This window comes from Vicugna pacos, chromosome 8 (assembly GCF_048564905.1).
Source record: "Vicugna pacos chromosome 8, VicPac4, whole genome shotgun sequence".
NCBI classification, from domain to species: domain Eukaryota; kingdom Metazoa; phylum Chordata; class Mammalia; order Artiodactyla; family Camelidae; genus Vicugna; species Vicugna pacos.
This window is the reverse complement of record NC_132994.1, coordinates 20153172-20167133: the sequence shown is the minus strand read 5'-3', so window position 1 is coordinate 20167133 and position 13962 is coordinate 20153172. Positions and strand designations below refer to the sequence as shown.

At 45.6% G+C, this 13962-nt stretch overlaps 2 long non-coding RNA genes across 2 annotated transcripts in view; one reads left to right on the top strand and one right to left on the bottom strand.

Annotated features, from left to right (window-relative positions):
• The first annotated feature begins 5261 nt into the window (after positions 1-5261).
• Positions 5262-10968, top strand: LOC140697665 (uncharacterized). Its single transcript, XR_012074848.1, has 5 exons — positions 5262-5357; positions 5899-6001; positions 6997-7117; positions 9277-9351; positions 10732-10968. It is a non-coding gene; the product is annotated as an uncharacterized lncRNA (long non-coding RNA).
• Positions 5457-13962, bottom strand: part of LOC140697664 (uncharacterized) — a 152682-nt gene continuing 144176 nt past the window's right edge. The window contains exons 5-7 of the long non-coding RNA XR_012074847.1: positions 11922-12171; positions 10170-10342; positions 5457-9319 (exon numbers count right to left, since the gene is read on the bottom strand). This is a non-coding gene — a long non-coding RNA (uncharacterized lncRNA). The remainder of the gene's footprint in view (positions 9320-10169; positions 10343-11921; positions 12172-13962) is intronic.

Sequence of the window (13962 nt, the reverse complement as noted above, 5' to 3'; positions counted from 1 at the left end):
GTGTTTGTAACTTTGTTTCCATAATAGGGAAGGGCTAGCGTAGGTATAGGTATGGTCTGGGAGACTTTACTGAATGGCCTGGGGAGTCCCAGACAAGTTAACCTGAAGCAAGCTGGCAGCATCCTATTACATCTTTGGGTCTTAGGGACAGAGATTCATAAGTTTGCTTTAGACAACCTAGAGAGAAGAAAAAAAAAAAAACTCTTACATGGGTAAATCTGACTTTAGCAGATGTTTTGAACACACACCTGTTGGAGGCTCTGCTGACACCAGCACTGACCCCTGGAAAGAAAAACCCAAATTCTCCTGTAGAGGTGATCTGAGGGCCCAGTCCAGGGCTTCTCAAGTCCTGATGTTTATGTGAATCCCTGGAGATCTTGTCAAGATGCAGATTCTGACTCAGTGGCCCAGGACTCTGCATTTACAGCCAGCTGCCAGGTGTTGCCAACACTGCTGGGCCGCGGAGCACACTTTACGTAGCGAGAATGAATGCACCTGTTGCCCAGTCTGGATGGCCTGCCAACCAAGGCCGACCACAGGGGACTCACTGCCCTCCACTCAGTGCAGAGGCCTCCAGAGGACCACGTTCAGATCCTTCTTGCACCCGGGCACAGGGCCCCGTCCAAAGTGGAAGCGGGGAGGAAGAAGGCAGAAACAGTGGGATGGGGCTGGCACGTCCTCAGAAAATAGCCCCAGAATAGCCCCTGTGATACGAGTTAAGTCGGACACTAAGGGACACAGGGAAAGGAAGCAGAAGCTCAGGGAAGGGCCCAGCAGAGCCTCAGTGTCAGGGCACCGAACACTGACTGGATGTCAGGGACTGTATTCATGCTTTACCCAGATGCCACAGTCATCTTCACCCAACGCCCTTGTAAAGCAGACTGTAAATCTCTGCTAACAGATGAGGAACTTGACGTGCAGAGCAGTTCAGTAAATCACCCAGCCTCCCAGTGGACATACTTGGAACCACTGTTCACACCCAGGTCTTCAGGCTCTGAAAGCCCGGGTCTTTCAAGGACCACACACCATCTGCTATCCCTTTAATGATGGATGAGAGCCAGGCCCTATGCCTGGCCCTCAGGTGCTCTTGGGTAGGGCCTTTCGATATCTGAATCCAATAGCAAGAGATGTCAGCCGTGGTGCCAGGCTGGGAGGAGGCATGTCAAGAGAAGTTGGCATTTGAAGAAGACCTGATATCTGGAACTGGACCACACTTGGGTTAAGTGGCCTCGTCTTCCTAGTCCTTGGGTGATGCCTCCATGTAGACCAGCCAGGGGTCCAGCACAGCCCTTGTGGTCTTGGTATGTGCAGAGGGAGACAAACTGGTTAGTGGGCATCTTAAAGCCAATTTGGATAGACATGTTGGCAGAAATGGAATATGGACCCGAGAAAAAAGAAGACAGAGCACTAAATGGGAAGGACTCTCATCTGACAGTGTCCTGAACATAGCGAGCAATCAATAATTGGTAGCTGCTCCTACTGTTATTGTTGTGGGACATTGTTTGTGTGCATTGCTATAGAACCAGCCAGCAATATACTAGGACCATTCTCAGGTGTAATTAGATATGAAATCTTCCCAGGAAACCAAAGTCTGAATGAGTCCAGCCAGTTCACTAAACAAACCAGCTGAAGCTTCAAACTGTGTTCCAGAGGAGCATTCACCCCACAGCATTCTGCAGTCACTAATGTTCAGATATCAGGATGCTATTTGCAGGCTGTCACTGCTTACGCCCCCTGGTTCTTCCTCATTGGTCTATCATAGTTCAAAAATTGTGTTTCTAGATGTCAGGAGCCTTCCAATAAAAAGAACCTCGGACTGGAATTGAAAGATCCACTCTGCTCCTTACTGGTAATCTCTCAGCCTCCTCGCCGGTGACATGGACACCATCACACTTGTGCTGCTCGCTGCAGGACCGAGAGAGATGGAGTGCAAGGAGGTAAAAAGTGCCGAGTCCTACACACAGAAAAGCCGTGATATTACCCTGGGATGTCTTGCCATTCTATTCCAATTTGAGAATGAATTCTCTATTTAAAAAAAAAGAAAATTTTAATGGAGGTACTGGGGAATTGAACCCAGAACCTTGTGCATGCTAACTATAGTTAAGCATGTGCTCAACCACTTAGCTATTACCCTCCTCCCTCTTAATTAAAATATTGTTATTATATTCTCTTTGGTTCCTCTAAAATGCCTTAGATCCTTTGAGGAACCAGGTAGCATTTATTTACATACATCTATAAAATGAAAGTCTTCATGAAACCTAAAATCAAAATTGCATGTATAGATCTAAATACACCTAATAAGTATGTAGACATATATATGTATGTATACAGTTATATGTATCAGTGTGTATACATATACAGATACACACAGACATATGTATGGTTTCTCCTCTGTACTAAACTCTAAAGACTACTTGTTAAAGCAGGTGAGACGTTTGCACAATTAGTTTAAAAGATTATTATTTAAAAATGGAAATAGCTTAGAGCAGATGACGGGAAATCATTCCTCGCTGCAATTCAAATGGAGGCAGCCGTCTAATTCTTAGAAATTTAGACATTCTTCTAGTAATTTAGCACAAAAAATGGGCCTGACTCAATCTGCTCTTCACATTTTAGTCATTTAAAAGGACATCACGGAATTTTATTTTAATGGTAATTGCAAACTCATGCAGAAAATGTAAATGCACATTTCATGATTAGCTTACAGCATAAACTATGGCTTCTATTAATGTATTCCAATTTGTAATTCTTTTCACAGTATGAGATTTGAAAGCTGTGATTAAAATTAATTAGGTTAAGTAAAGTTTATCCCCCCTGAGCACTGCTGTTGGGAAAAAGCAAGAGGAAGATGCGAGCTACATCTGGCTCTGCAGGAAGCTGTGTCTTCACAAGAAGCTGGCTGACTTCTCTCCCCACAGAGGTTGCATGCTACTTATTTGGCAAGTCTCAAGCACCGTGTATCTCCTCAAGGAGCTAACTGAACCATTAAACTATTCTTTGCTGGGCTTACAAAACCACATAGGCTGTGACTCCATCATCTTTAAATAAGGATATTAGATAGATCCATCAATTGTTTAAACATGATACATCCTGGTGTGGGGAAACACGTACATCTGGTAAACCTAAGGTAACGGGGCCACCCAGAACTCAGTACCGTAACAGCTGCGAAAGGGAAGCTAAGTGAGGGGACAACAATAGAGATAATAACTAATCAACACCCGTGCAGTGCTCTCTGCACGTAGTTGTCTTAAATATTACCTCACCTGATCTCCTCAACAATCTGGAGAAGGAATCCTTCCTGTTGTCCCATTTCACAGATGAGGGAACTGATGTTAAATGAGGCACCCAGATCAAAGAGTGTTAGACCCGGGTCTTGTGTGTTCCCATCCTACACTCCTTCTATGGCTCAGCTGTAGAGCTACGAAAACAAAACTAAACCTTTAACCTATGCCTTGTGTGTTTTCACAGTAGGTTGAAATTCATTACCAAGGTTCATATGATGTGAACTAAGGCAAAGTTCAACAGCTCCAGAATGGTGCTGTACCTCCCAGTAAGCAGAGCATAAATATGGAGGGCCTAGACAAGACGGAGTGGAAAGCTGGCACAGGGACACCTATGTCTTGTTGAAGATCTTGGTTAGAGTTCCCCAGTCTTCCTCAGCTGTCCTGTTGCTTGACACCCGGCCATCCGTGCTACCCCTGGCTCCTCTTGTCTCCTTTGGCACAACGGAGTCCCAGCTCCAGTCCAGGCTTGGAAGTACAGACAGATGACACATGCCCTGCCTGCCCTGCCTCTGGGCTTGCCTGACCCGTGCCCTGAGTCTTGGACCCTCATGTCCCAGACTCATCCTTCGTGGCTCTCCACACTGCCTGACCCCCCTTCTTCCAGGGAGGATTAGATGGTCCTATCTGTTAACTCATGGTGACATACTAGCATGCCATTGAGAAACCTCTCCCCTGGGCATTTTAAATGACACCTCCTCCAGTGTAGTAAAGGGGAGCTTTCAAGTGTGGAAAACTGGGTTTCATTTCTCTTCCGCCATGGACTTTGAGTGCAGCATTTAATCTCTGTTTTTAAAATCAGTGTTTTTGTCACCAGGACTGTCCAACAGAAATTTATGGGATAATAGAAATATTCTACTTCTGCACTTTAAATGTGGTAGCCACTAGCCGCATGTGGCCATTAAGGCCTTGAAATATGGCTAGTGCAAGTGAGAAACCATTTTTTAAAATTCCCTATTTAATTTCAGGGGTAGAGCAGGTGCTTAGCATAAACGAGGCCCTGGGTTCAATCCCCAGTACTTCCATTAAAATTTTTTTCTTATTGAATTTTAATTAATTTCTTATTTAATTTTAATTTTAATTTAGATAGTCACATGTGGCTAGTGGCTGCAGTGTTGGACAAAGAAGGTAGATGATGTCTTAAGCCTCTTTCATTACTAGAGCTTTATATAAAATAAAATCTAAAGGTGGAACCTCTAATTCATATGATAGTAAATGGAGTGGGAAAGACAGGGAGTATGTGGGACCTAGTAATGACCCTCTATATCCAGCCACATGGAAGACACAGGCTCCGAGAGATTAGGGACAGATAAATCTTTGCTTTTAAGGTGGAGGATGCCAATGGAGTTCAGGCCAAGGAAGCCGAGTTAAATGTTCACGCAGAGCCAGTTCCTACCGCATGTTGCTGGTGTGGCGTGAGCATCTGCTAAAACACCAACAAGTGAGCAGGACTAGTTTCCAGAACACTTTGCCTGCAGAGGCACCCAGTAGTCTTGCTCTTTCCTCCTGCTGCCCGTCAGTGAGGGTTTGGTGAGCTCCTCTCACTTCTGCCCACCTGTGAGGAACACATTACACAGAAATATGCCTCAGCTCTGCTGGGGAGTAACATTCTATTAGAACTGTCCAGTGACAGGCTAAACAAATCTGTGAACTCCTCTTTACCAAAAATCCATTCAGTTCAACAAACAAGGAGAGCACTGAACCAGGGAGGTAGGAAAATAAGACATATGAGATGTGGCCCCAGATCCTCGGGAAGGTACAGTCTAGGGGACCAGTGAGAATTCGCTGCCCTGTGCTGCAGGTTAGAGGCAGCAAACCATCATGGGGATATATAAACAGGCTTAGATTTTTACCTATTTATTAACATTCCCTACGAGCACAATACACTTGATAAGTTTACTGTATTAGCTAGAAGTATGTTTACAGACTAGTAACTTACTTAGGAAGGATTTTGAACCTATCACTTAAACACACCTCCCAAATTTTGTCTCTCAGGGACCCGGCGCATTGTGGGGTAAAACTCCGGATGAATTGTTGCCGAGTCAAGGAGAGAATGCCCACAGAGGACAAGGCCAGGTGAGCACTGCTTGATACTCGTAAGGTAGCTGATTCAAGGGAACAACCCCACGTTCTGAAATCAAGGCATCTCCAGAAACAAAGAATACTTCCCTAAAATTCAGGAATTAAACGAAGGATTGATTTATTGATTTTTTTTTTTACATAACAGTTCAATTCAAAAAACAAACGGCCTGTGCTTAGAAGTTGGAGAACACAGTTTTGTGTGTGTGTGTGTGTGTGTGTGTGTGGTTGGGGGTGTCCTCCAGGCTAGGGCCAGAGTCGATCCATGTTAAAGGGTGGGAATATCTTTGTTCTCAGACCTGTCCCTTCCCCACACAAAAACATTCACTCTCCATCTGATAGAACTGTAGAAGTTAGAGATAAGGCTAGTCTTGCCATCCTAGGTCTTGGAGTGTGTTTCATCCAGCCCCTCCATTTCACAGCAAGAAAACAGAAGTTTAGAGATTCACATAGACTCTGAGCAGGAATTCTCAGCTCTGCCCTGCCTTTGGCTAACCTAACAAACTAATTCTGCTTAATATGACCCATCCCCGTCCAGGCATCTTCAGGCATGAGAAAGCCTCCAGAGTTTGGAATGCTGCTGTTTGGGTCCTGCTTCCACACTTCCCTTTCGGCACAGCTGGACCGACTTGGAGAAGGAGGTAAAGGTTACAATTTCCAGCTTTGGGCCAGACATCACATTTCCACAGCTTTCTAGAACTAGTAATTCTGGACAAATCACTAAACCTCACTAAGCTTCAGTTTCCTTTTTGAAGAGTAGGTAGAATCAACTCAGTGCTTTTGTGAGGACCAGATGCAACAGTTAAGCCTTTATAAAGATTAAGAACTCCATAAAAGCTAATTTGTTTTGTATTGCTATTATTATCAAAAGTTGACAGTTCTGAACTTGTACAATTAGTCTGGGGCTTTAGAAACAGGCAGACTCTGCTTTGGAGGAGGTTTGTGGCCTTAAGGGCGTGACTTAACCTCTCCGAGCTTCAGCTTCCTTCTGCGATGGGGTTGTACATCTGTCTCTCAGGATTGCTTGGGGGGGTTAAATGGTACCGTGTATGTAAATGACCCAGTATTGCTTGTATCCAGTGGATGACCCTTTTCACTTCAGCAAATCATGGAGTCCTCTCAGGAGAATCAGAAGATCCTATAACACAGGGCAAGAAAGCTAGTGCCCTCTGTGTCCAGAGTGCTCATTGTGGGTGACCACAGTCTGAGACACCCATGAGGAAGGTGTGATTTGAGAAGAGGATCGTGGTCCCTTCTCACTCCTGACTCCCCTCCTGGCAGATGTGTCCTTCCTCCCTGAGTTCAGGTGGGGGCTTCAGGAGAGGTTCCGCCTCGTATGTCGCGCTTCTCTTAACCTCATGCCAGCTCACAAGATACAAGCTCCCTATGCCCCAAGTACAGCTCTCACAGCCAGAGAAAGGGTCCAGGCCCACCCCAGACCTGTGTTCCCCAAAAGGGGCTGCACTCACTCCTGGGCACAGGCCTGTTGGTACATACATTATATTTTAATTTCTCATCCTTTTAGGATATCTATCTTCGTGAAAGTTTTATAATAGACCTGATATATTAATACAGTAGTGCATATATACTGAAATATATGTTCCAAGTGAGGTGTGTGCTTAAAATTATTTTACAGATAAGGGTGTATCATCAAGCAAGTTTGGAGACCTCTGCTCAGCTGGGCAGGACACACACTGAGCCACAGCAGCCCCACAGAGGACAAGGGGCAGGGGGCTGAGCTAGGGGAGCCCAGACAGGTATGCAGAAACGCAGATGCCTGGAGAATTTCAGAGATGAGAGAGGGGTTGAACAGGGAAGGAACTGTTCTGAGGATGCCTCCACCCAGGTCAGGCAGGAAGGCCTATATTCAGGGCCAGGGCTGAGGCTGGGAAACATGCTGAATCCTTGGTCTCCACCTGGAGGCGCCATCACTCAATGTCAACTCAGCAAGATCTGTCTGGGGTAAACCCACTTCTGGGTGGCTGTTGTCCTCTGAATGAAGTTTTCTCCTGGTAAGTGGGGGCTGTGAACGGCAGGGGTCTTCCCTGACTCTTTACATCGTTAACTGTCCCACGAGCACATCCTGCGTTGGCTCTTTCCCATTTTTTATTTTTGTTTAGTTTTTGTGCGTTTTCTACTTTCAGCACTAATAAGGGATAAGGGTCTTCCACTTTCTGTGGGAGAAGAGGAGGTTGGCTGGTTGGTTTCACTGAAGGGCGGGTGTGGGCATAGGGGCATAAAGGGGCAGAATCCGGGGGGAAAGCAGGGCAGAATGTTTGAAAGCGGAATGCATCAGTTTATACAGCGGTTTCACACTCAGACCTCAAGGCCACCTAAACCTTGGGTATTGTTAACTTCCATCTTCTAAGAGAGCCTTTAGACTTCAAGGCTGGGGCTTTTGCCTCTACGTTGAATCTCATGGTGGTTCAGTGCTTTGTGGGGGATGATAAAATTGAATCAAATCACATTAGGGAACTAGGTTATAAATCTGTGAATAAAATGTTCATCTTATTAAACTTCGGTGAGGAAGATGTTGGTTCGCAGTGATCACTGTACAGGTGGGTCTGACTTGGGTCAGATTCTTCCCAGACCAAGCCTTGCTTATTATAACCACTAGGTGGCAGTACAAGCACAGCCTTCCAGGGGTCCCTTACCATCAACGGTCCAGGGCAGTGACTCGCAAAGGAGTTTCCTACAACAGGCTGGGATTAGTCAGCCCACAACTCCAGTGTTGTGGTATCAGTTTCACTGTGTCTGCTTATCTGGAGTTTTCGCTGTGCTCTCCAATCTCACCAGAGGCTGCTCTATCTACATAGAGATTATTGCTATTGGACCTTCTATTGAATTAAGTAGAAGAGTGAGGGAGGGAGATGCTTAACGGGGCTGCCCGCCCTTTGAGTACCAAGTCATTGCCACCGTTCTGAGTAAGCAGGGCTGCCTGGGTTCCTAGAAGGAAACATGCCAGGTCTCCTGCATTGTGCCTGGAAACCAAATCGTCGGGCTGTGTAACACCCCAGTCACTTTCGCCCGTGACCAGTTACAGAGTAAGTGCTGTTAACGGGAGACGCAGTGATGGTGAGCTAATTTCCCCCAAATACTGTGTGTGCCGTTCTCATCACAAAGAATGGCATCTTCAGGGGGGAGACCCATCCTGCCTGCCTCTAGACAAAAGCACCCTGCACCAAAAGTAAGTCTATTATTAATATTAGTTAGTGCATATTGGGCACAAGAAAGCACTGTATACACTTACTATAGACTACCTTACTTACTCTGACCATGGCTGACAGGATACTTATCATTATCCCAATCTTCAAATGAGGAGACCAAGAATTCGATCGGCAGAGTGATTTACCCAAGCCAAGGAATCTGAGTGAGGGTCTCTCCGATTGAAAGCCTGCCATTTGTGTCACTCTATTAGTGTTAAGCACATTCTCGAGCCACATATAGTGTCTCACTCCACCTCTGGCACAGAAAGGGACCCGCAGAGGGGCCCACGGGTTCTATTGCAGACTCTGGTGAGGTAGAGCAAGGGGCCGAGATGGGGAGCCTGGGCTGTGCTGCCCTCGGCCACCAGGTGGGGAGGGGCAGGAAGTCCCTGCAGGCCTGGCCCAGCCGACGTTCAGCTAGATGGGCCCATCCCCAGGGCAAGGGAGGTGACACGGGGGATGACTGAGCTAGTCCAGACAGTGAGGCAGGCGGTTCCACCACGATGCAGCTGGCATAGGTGGAGGTATCCCGTGTGCTTGTCCAGACACCTGCTTCCTAGTGGTCTCATCCAACCTGGCTTGATCAAATGGCAATCACTACTTCTCCTTCGTGTCTCTGAATGGAAACCCTACTTAAGTCTTAGGGTCAGTTGGGAGGTCAGATAGAGCAATGATCGTGACTTCACCTGGAATTGCACATTTTCCTCTAGGTTTCTTTCCCAAAGGCTTGTTCAGGATGACTCTCTCATTGGCCTGCATGAAAATGAGGACACCAGGAGCATGCGGTGAGTTTTTCATAAAACTACACTGTTCACATTTAGGAGATGATCCTTAACTTTGAGATTATGTCCTTCCTATTTCTTTTTGGTTAAAATGTTTCTCTTAGGAAGCAGTGAAAATTGATTTATATCTTAACAATGTTCCCTGGAAAAATAAAAACTTGACAAACCTATGGAGCGCTCCATTTTTCCTCTTTTTTATAGAAAATTTTACAGATTAAAATCTGGGAGCCCCAGCTCTGAGTGGCCCTGAAACTTCGTTCCCATAAGCACATTGAGTGTTTCATATACTGCCATCTAGTGGTCATCCCCGACTCACACTCGCTGACTCCTCCCTTTGAGAAAATAAATGGTGTGTGCGCGTGTGTGTGTGTGTGTACACACTCAATTAGGTGCCGACATGCAGAGGTGTGTTAGCATGGAAAAATGCAGGTCTTGAAAATTGTGTAGAAATATTCGGAGTGAACAGAACTCCTACTCCCAACCCATGTGGGCAGAATTGAAAGCAGGTGTGTGGGATTAGCACGCAGTATTTTTTCCAACATCCACCACCAAAAGGGCAGCAGCACAAAAACGTTCGTGCTCACGAGTGCAATCTGCTAATAGGACATGAGAAGTTGTAAAGGAAAAGCTTTCAAGACTAAACTTGAACCAAATGTGTTCACAATGTAACTCATACCTTTTGAACAACAGAGGCATGCCTTCAAACTCTGGGAGGACACATCAACCTCTCAAAAATGGGGGAGTATAGATTTCTGCAAGCGCCTGGAGTACTTGGAGGCGTGGCAGGGAATGTGGGTTTGCAAATATCAGACAGTCATCACCTTTGGAGTGATGTACAAGTAGACATGACTGCCCTCCAGCAGCTAGCGTGTGTCCCGGCTCTGTCCCTCACGGCCACCGCAGCCTCTGGCATTCTCTACCTGCAGCGTCCCGCTGACTTCCTCCTGCAAGCTGGCTGCTCATCCTCTAGGCAAAGAAGACTTGTTTCAGACTGCTAGAGAGAGAGGAAGATAAGAAGAGGGAAAGGGAAGAAATGCAATAAACCAAGTCTAGGAGAGACAGAAGACTGGTGGTTGATTCCTTTGAAGGCTTGCATTTGCGCTGGCCTTCTGAACCCCAAAAGAACATGTGAGGAAGAGCCTTAGACCATGTGATGTTCTGTAACTCACCTGAGTTGTCCCGAATTGAATCAGGGAATTCAGGTTCTGGACACTGGTGCACGAGCGACTAGTCTATAACTTGCTAACAGGTTGTATTCTTTTTTCCCCATTTAAAAAAAAAATTGAAGTCTAGTTGATTTACAATGTATTAGTTTCTGGTGTACAGCATAGTGATTCAGCTATACATATATATACTTATTTTTAATATTCTTTTTCATTACAGAGTTGTATTCTGAGAGGCCTACTTGAAATCCGAAATGCACTTACAGCTAGAACCGATGAGCTTAGGCTCCCAGGCTAACCTTCTGAGATGCACTTCAGACCTCCTTTGAGCCACCTGAGCTTTTGTGGAGTAGGGCACACTGTGGAGATGCAGAGGTCCTGCGAACTTAATCATTGATTCTTTCAAAAATTCTCAACAGAAATTCCTTAACACGTCAGAAGAGTACCGGGCGGGGGGGGGGGCTAGAACTAAAGAAATAAGTCTGAATGTAATTAATCACATTTGCCAAGGGGATGTGTTCAAGAATTCTTAGATAAGACAGCAGCCAATAATTAAAGGAAATACAAGGGTAAAACGGACGCACTACAGGGCCTTTGCTCTGGGCTCTGGACACCCAGGCTTAACTGTGCTCCTTTCAACCCTCACTGCGGCTGTCTGTGTGCTCCAGGGCAGCTCTGTACCCCTGAGGTCTGGCTCATAGTAGGTGCTCAATAAGCATCTGATGAATGGAACTCCCAAGAGCAGGCATAATCTCTTTCTTGCATTCATTCTCCATATAGTAATCCAGTATGGGCTGTGGTGTGCATGTGTGCCAAGCACTGGGGTCAGTAGGGGGCTAGGAGATTGGGTCACTGCTTTCATAGCTTGTGGCAGAGAGAATGATGGCCCACCAACGATGCCAACATCCTAATCCCTGGAACCTGTGAGTATGCTGTTACCTTACGTAGCAAAAGGGCCTTTTCAGATAGGATGAAGTTAAGGATCTGGAGATGGGGAGCCCATCCTGGATGATCGAGGTGGGCCCAATGTACTCACCAAGGTTCTTAGGGGAGGTCACAGTGACACAGGGCCACAAGCCAAGGAATACAGGCAGCCTTGAGAAGCCAGAAAAGGCAGGAAACAGATTCTCCCCTGGAGCTTCTAGAAAGACCATAGCCCTGCTGACATCTTGATTTTTGTTCTGGAAAACTGCTTTCAAATGTCTGACCTCCAGAAGTGGAAGATAACAAATTCACACTGTGCTCCCAGCCACTCAGTTTATAATAATGTGTCACAGCAGCAATAGGACATGAATACAAGCTGACTATAGCTTCTTAGACATTTTGTATAAAGCATACCGGACATTAAAAAAGTAGCCCCACTAAATGATGATGGTAGAGAATGTACAAAACGTTGATTAGCTCATTCACCTTATGATCTCTTCACAAGTTGGCTTAATCATTCATTCTTCTCTTCGCCCGAGTACCTGTGCGAGGCTGTACCTTTCTGGAGTAGCAGGAATTCACTTTGCAGCTTCCAATGTCAGGTCCTGAGGCTCTGAATGCTTATTAAAATGCATTTCAGTGATAAGTCCCTCTCTATAATAACAACTTTTACTTAGGAAGAATATTGTTCTTGAATTGACAGTCAAGTTCAACTTGGATTTTTGGCCACAGCACTCTAAAAAAATAGAGAGGAGATTTTATTTGCATCCTATTTCTCCAGTGGGGAAGTAAGCATGGATCTGATCAAGTTTGCTTGGCCACCAAAGAGCAAGACTAGAAGCTCAGCCTTTCTGATACTTCACAAGGGCATTCCCTTGGCCTCTGCTCTTTGTTTTAAAGGTACTCAGAAGAGGGAAAAGAGGGGTTAAACACACAGTAGGCAGGCAGTAGTCATTTTGCCAGAAGCAGAGGAGAGGAATCCTGGAGAAAGACTAATGCTCAGAAGCTCTGGAATAAGAGAGCCTCCAGTGTTTAAATTAAAACTAGGGGGAAAATCTGACAATTGGATGAGTTTCATTTTGAAACTCATTTAACCCAAAAAGTCAAAACGAAACTCCAGGGGTGTGAACCCACAACAATCAAAATAAAAACAAGTTTTCACAAGCCAGTTGCAAAGCTAAACATAGATTTTTTCAGAAAGACCCACTTACCTTCAAATTCGTGACTTTTTAGAATCATTTCAAACATTGTTTTAAAAAAAGAATGTCAATCAAAAGAAAAATAGTTTCGCGTGGGAGGTAAAGCTGGGCGTGTGTTGGGGGTGGGGCGGGGAGTATCTCTCTGACTTAACCTCCCCCTAAACCGTCAAGCTGTTTTTAAATACCATCTGTGGTCACCTGCCCTGCTAATATTTTCTAATTGTGGTCAAAAGAAGCTGACTAACAGTTAGTGTGTTTGCTCCAGGGGGAAACTGTCAAATGCCAGTGCCTTAGAGTACTGCCTTCAGTCACTTTACTTCTCACCTGGTTCACTGGTGCATCTGTGTGAACTCTCTGTACATCATGAGGTGTGTTAATTAAAACTAGAAACCGAAATAGCTGGCTGCAGCCGGGGCGGTGCAGCCGGGCGGTGCAGACGGCCCTTTCCTTTTCCCGCTCCTCAGGCCTCACCTCTGTGCCCAGGAGGAGGAAGGTGGGGGCGCTGGAATCACCTGTGGCCGGAGGGTTGCCCCGGAAAGATGGCCCCTCGGTTCCTCGCCGCTGTGCGGTGAGGGCTTTGAGCCAGGATGTTTGAACTGCTGAGCAATTTCTTATTAAGACGTAAACACCGGAGTGTCAGCTGGAGCTTTAGACTTTTATTTGTGGTGGGCTGTTTTCCTGCCACGGCTGCTGTGGTTTACCGTCTACCTGAGTGTTCAAAACTGCTTTGCAGAATCCACTAGCTGAGCTTCAGATTTGGTACCTCTTGCTCCCCACCCAGCCGTGGTCCCCGGGGATGCACGTCCCACTGAGCGTCTCCTCCCAGGCCCTGCTGTGTTCCCATCGGGAGAGGAATTGCTGGTGAACAGGCACCAGTGTTGTCAGACCTGAAGCACACGGTGTATTTCCAGGGATGATAATTTGGGGAAAACTAAGATAGGTCTCCAGACTGCTGTGGAAATGATTACTTCCCAAAATGGACAATGGAAATCAATCATAACCATGCAGTCCAGGAAAGCAATTGTGACCTCAAAATCCTTAGAATTTTGTGACCCACGCCTAATTTATGCTAAGACAATAATCATGAATATGTAAAAAATTTTCAAAAATAAGCTCATAAATATGTTTACTATGAGTTTACCTATAATTAAAAAAAATTGGAAAAAACTAAATAGCCAGTAGGTTATTGATTGAATAAATTGTTATAATCATATTCCTGTCATAATTAATAGCTAGCATTTACTGAATGCTTACCATGGTCAGTGTATTGTGTATTAGTTTATGTGTGTTATCATACTTAGTCCTTAAAATGCCCCAGGAACTTACAC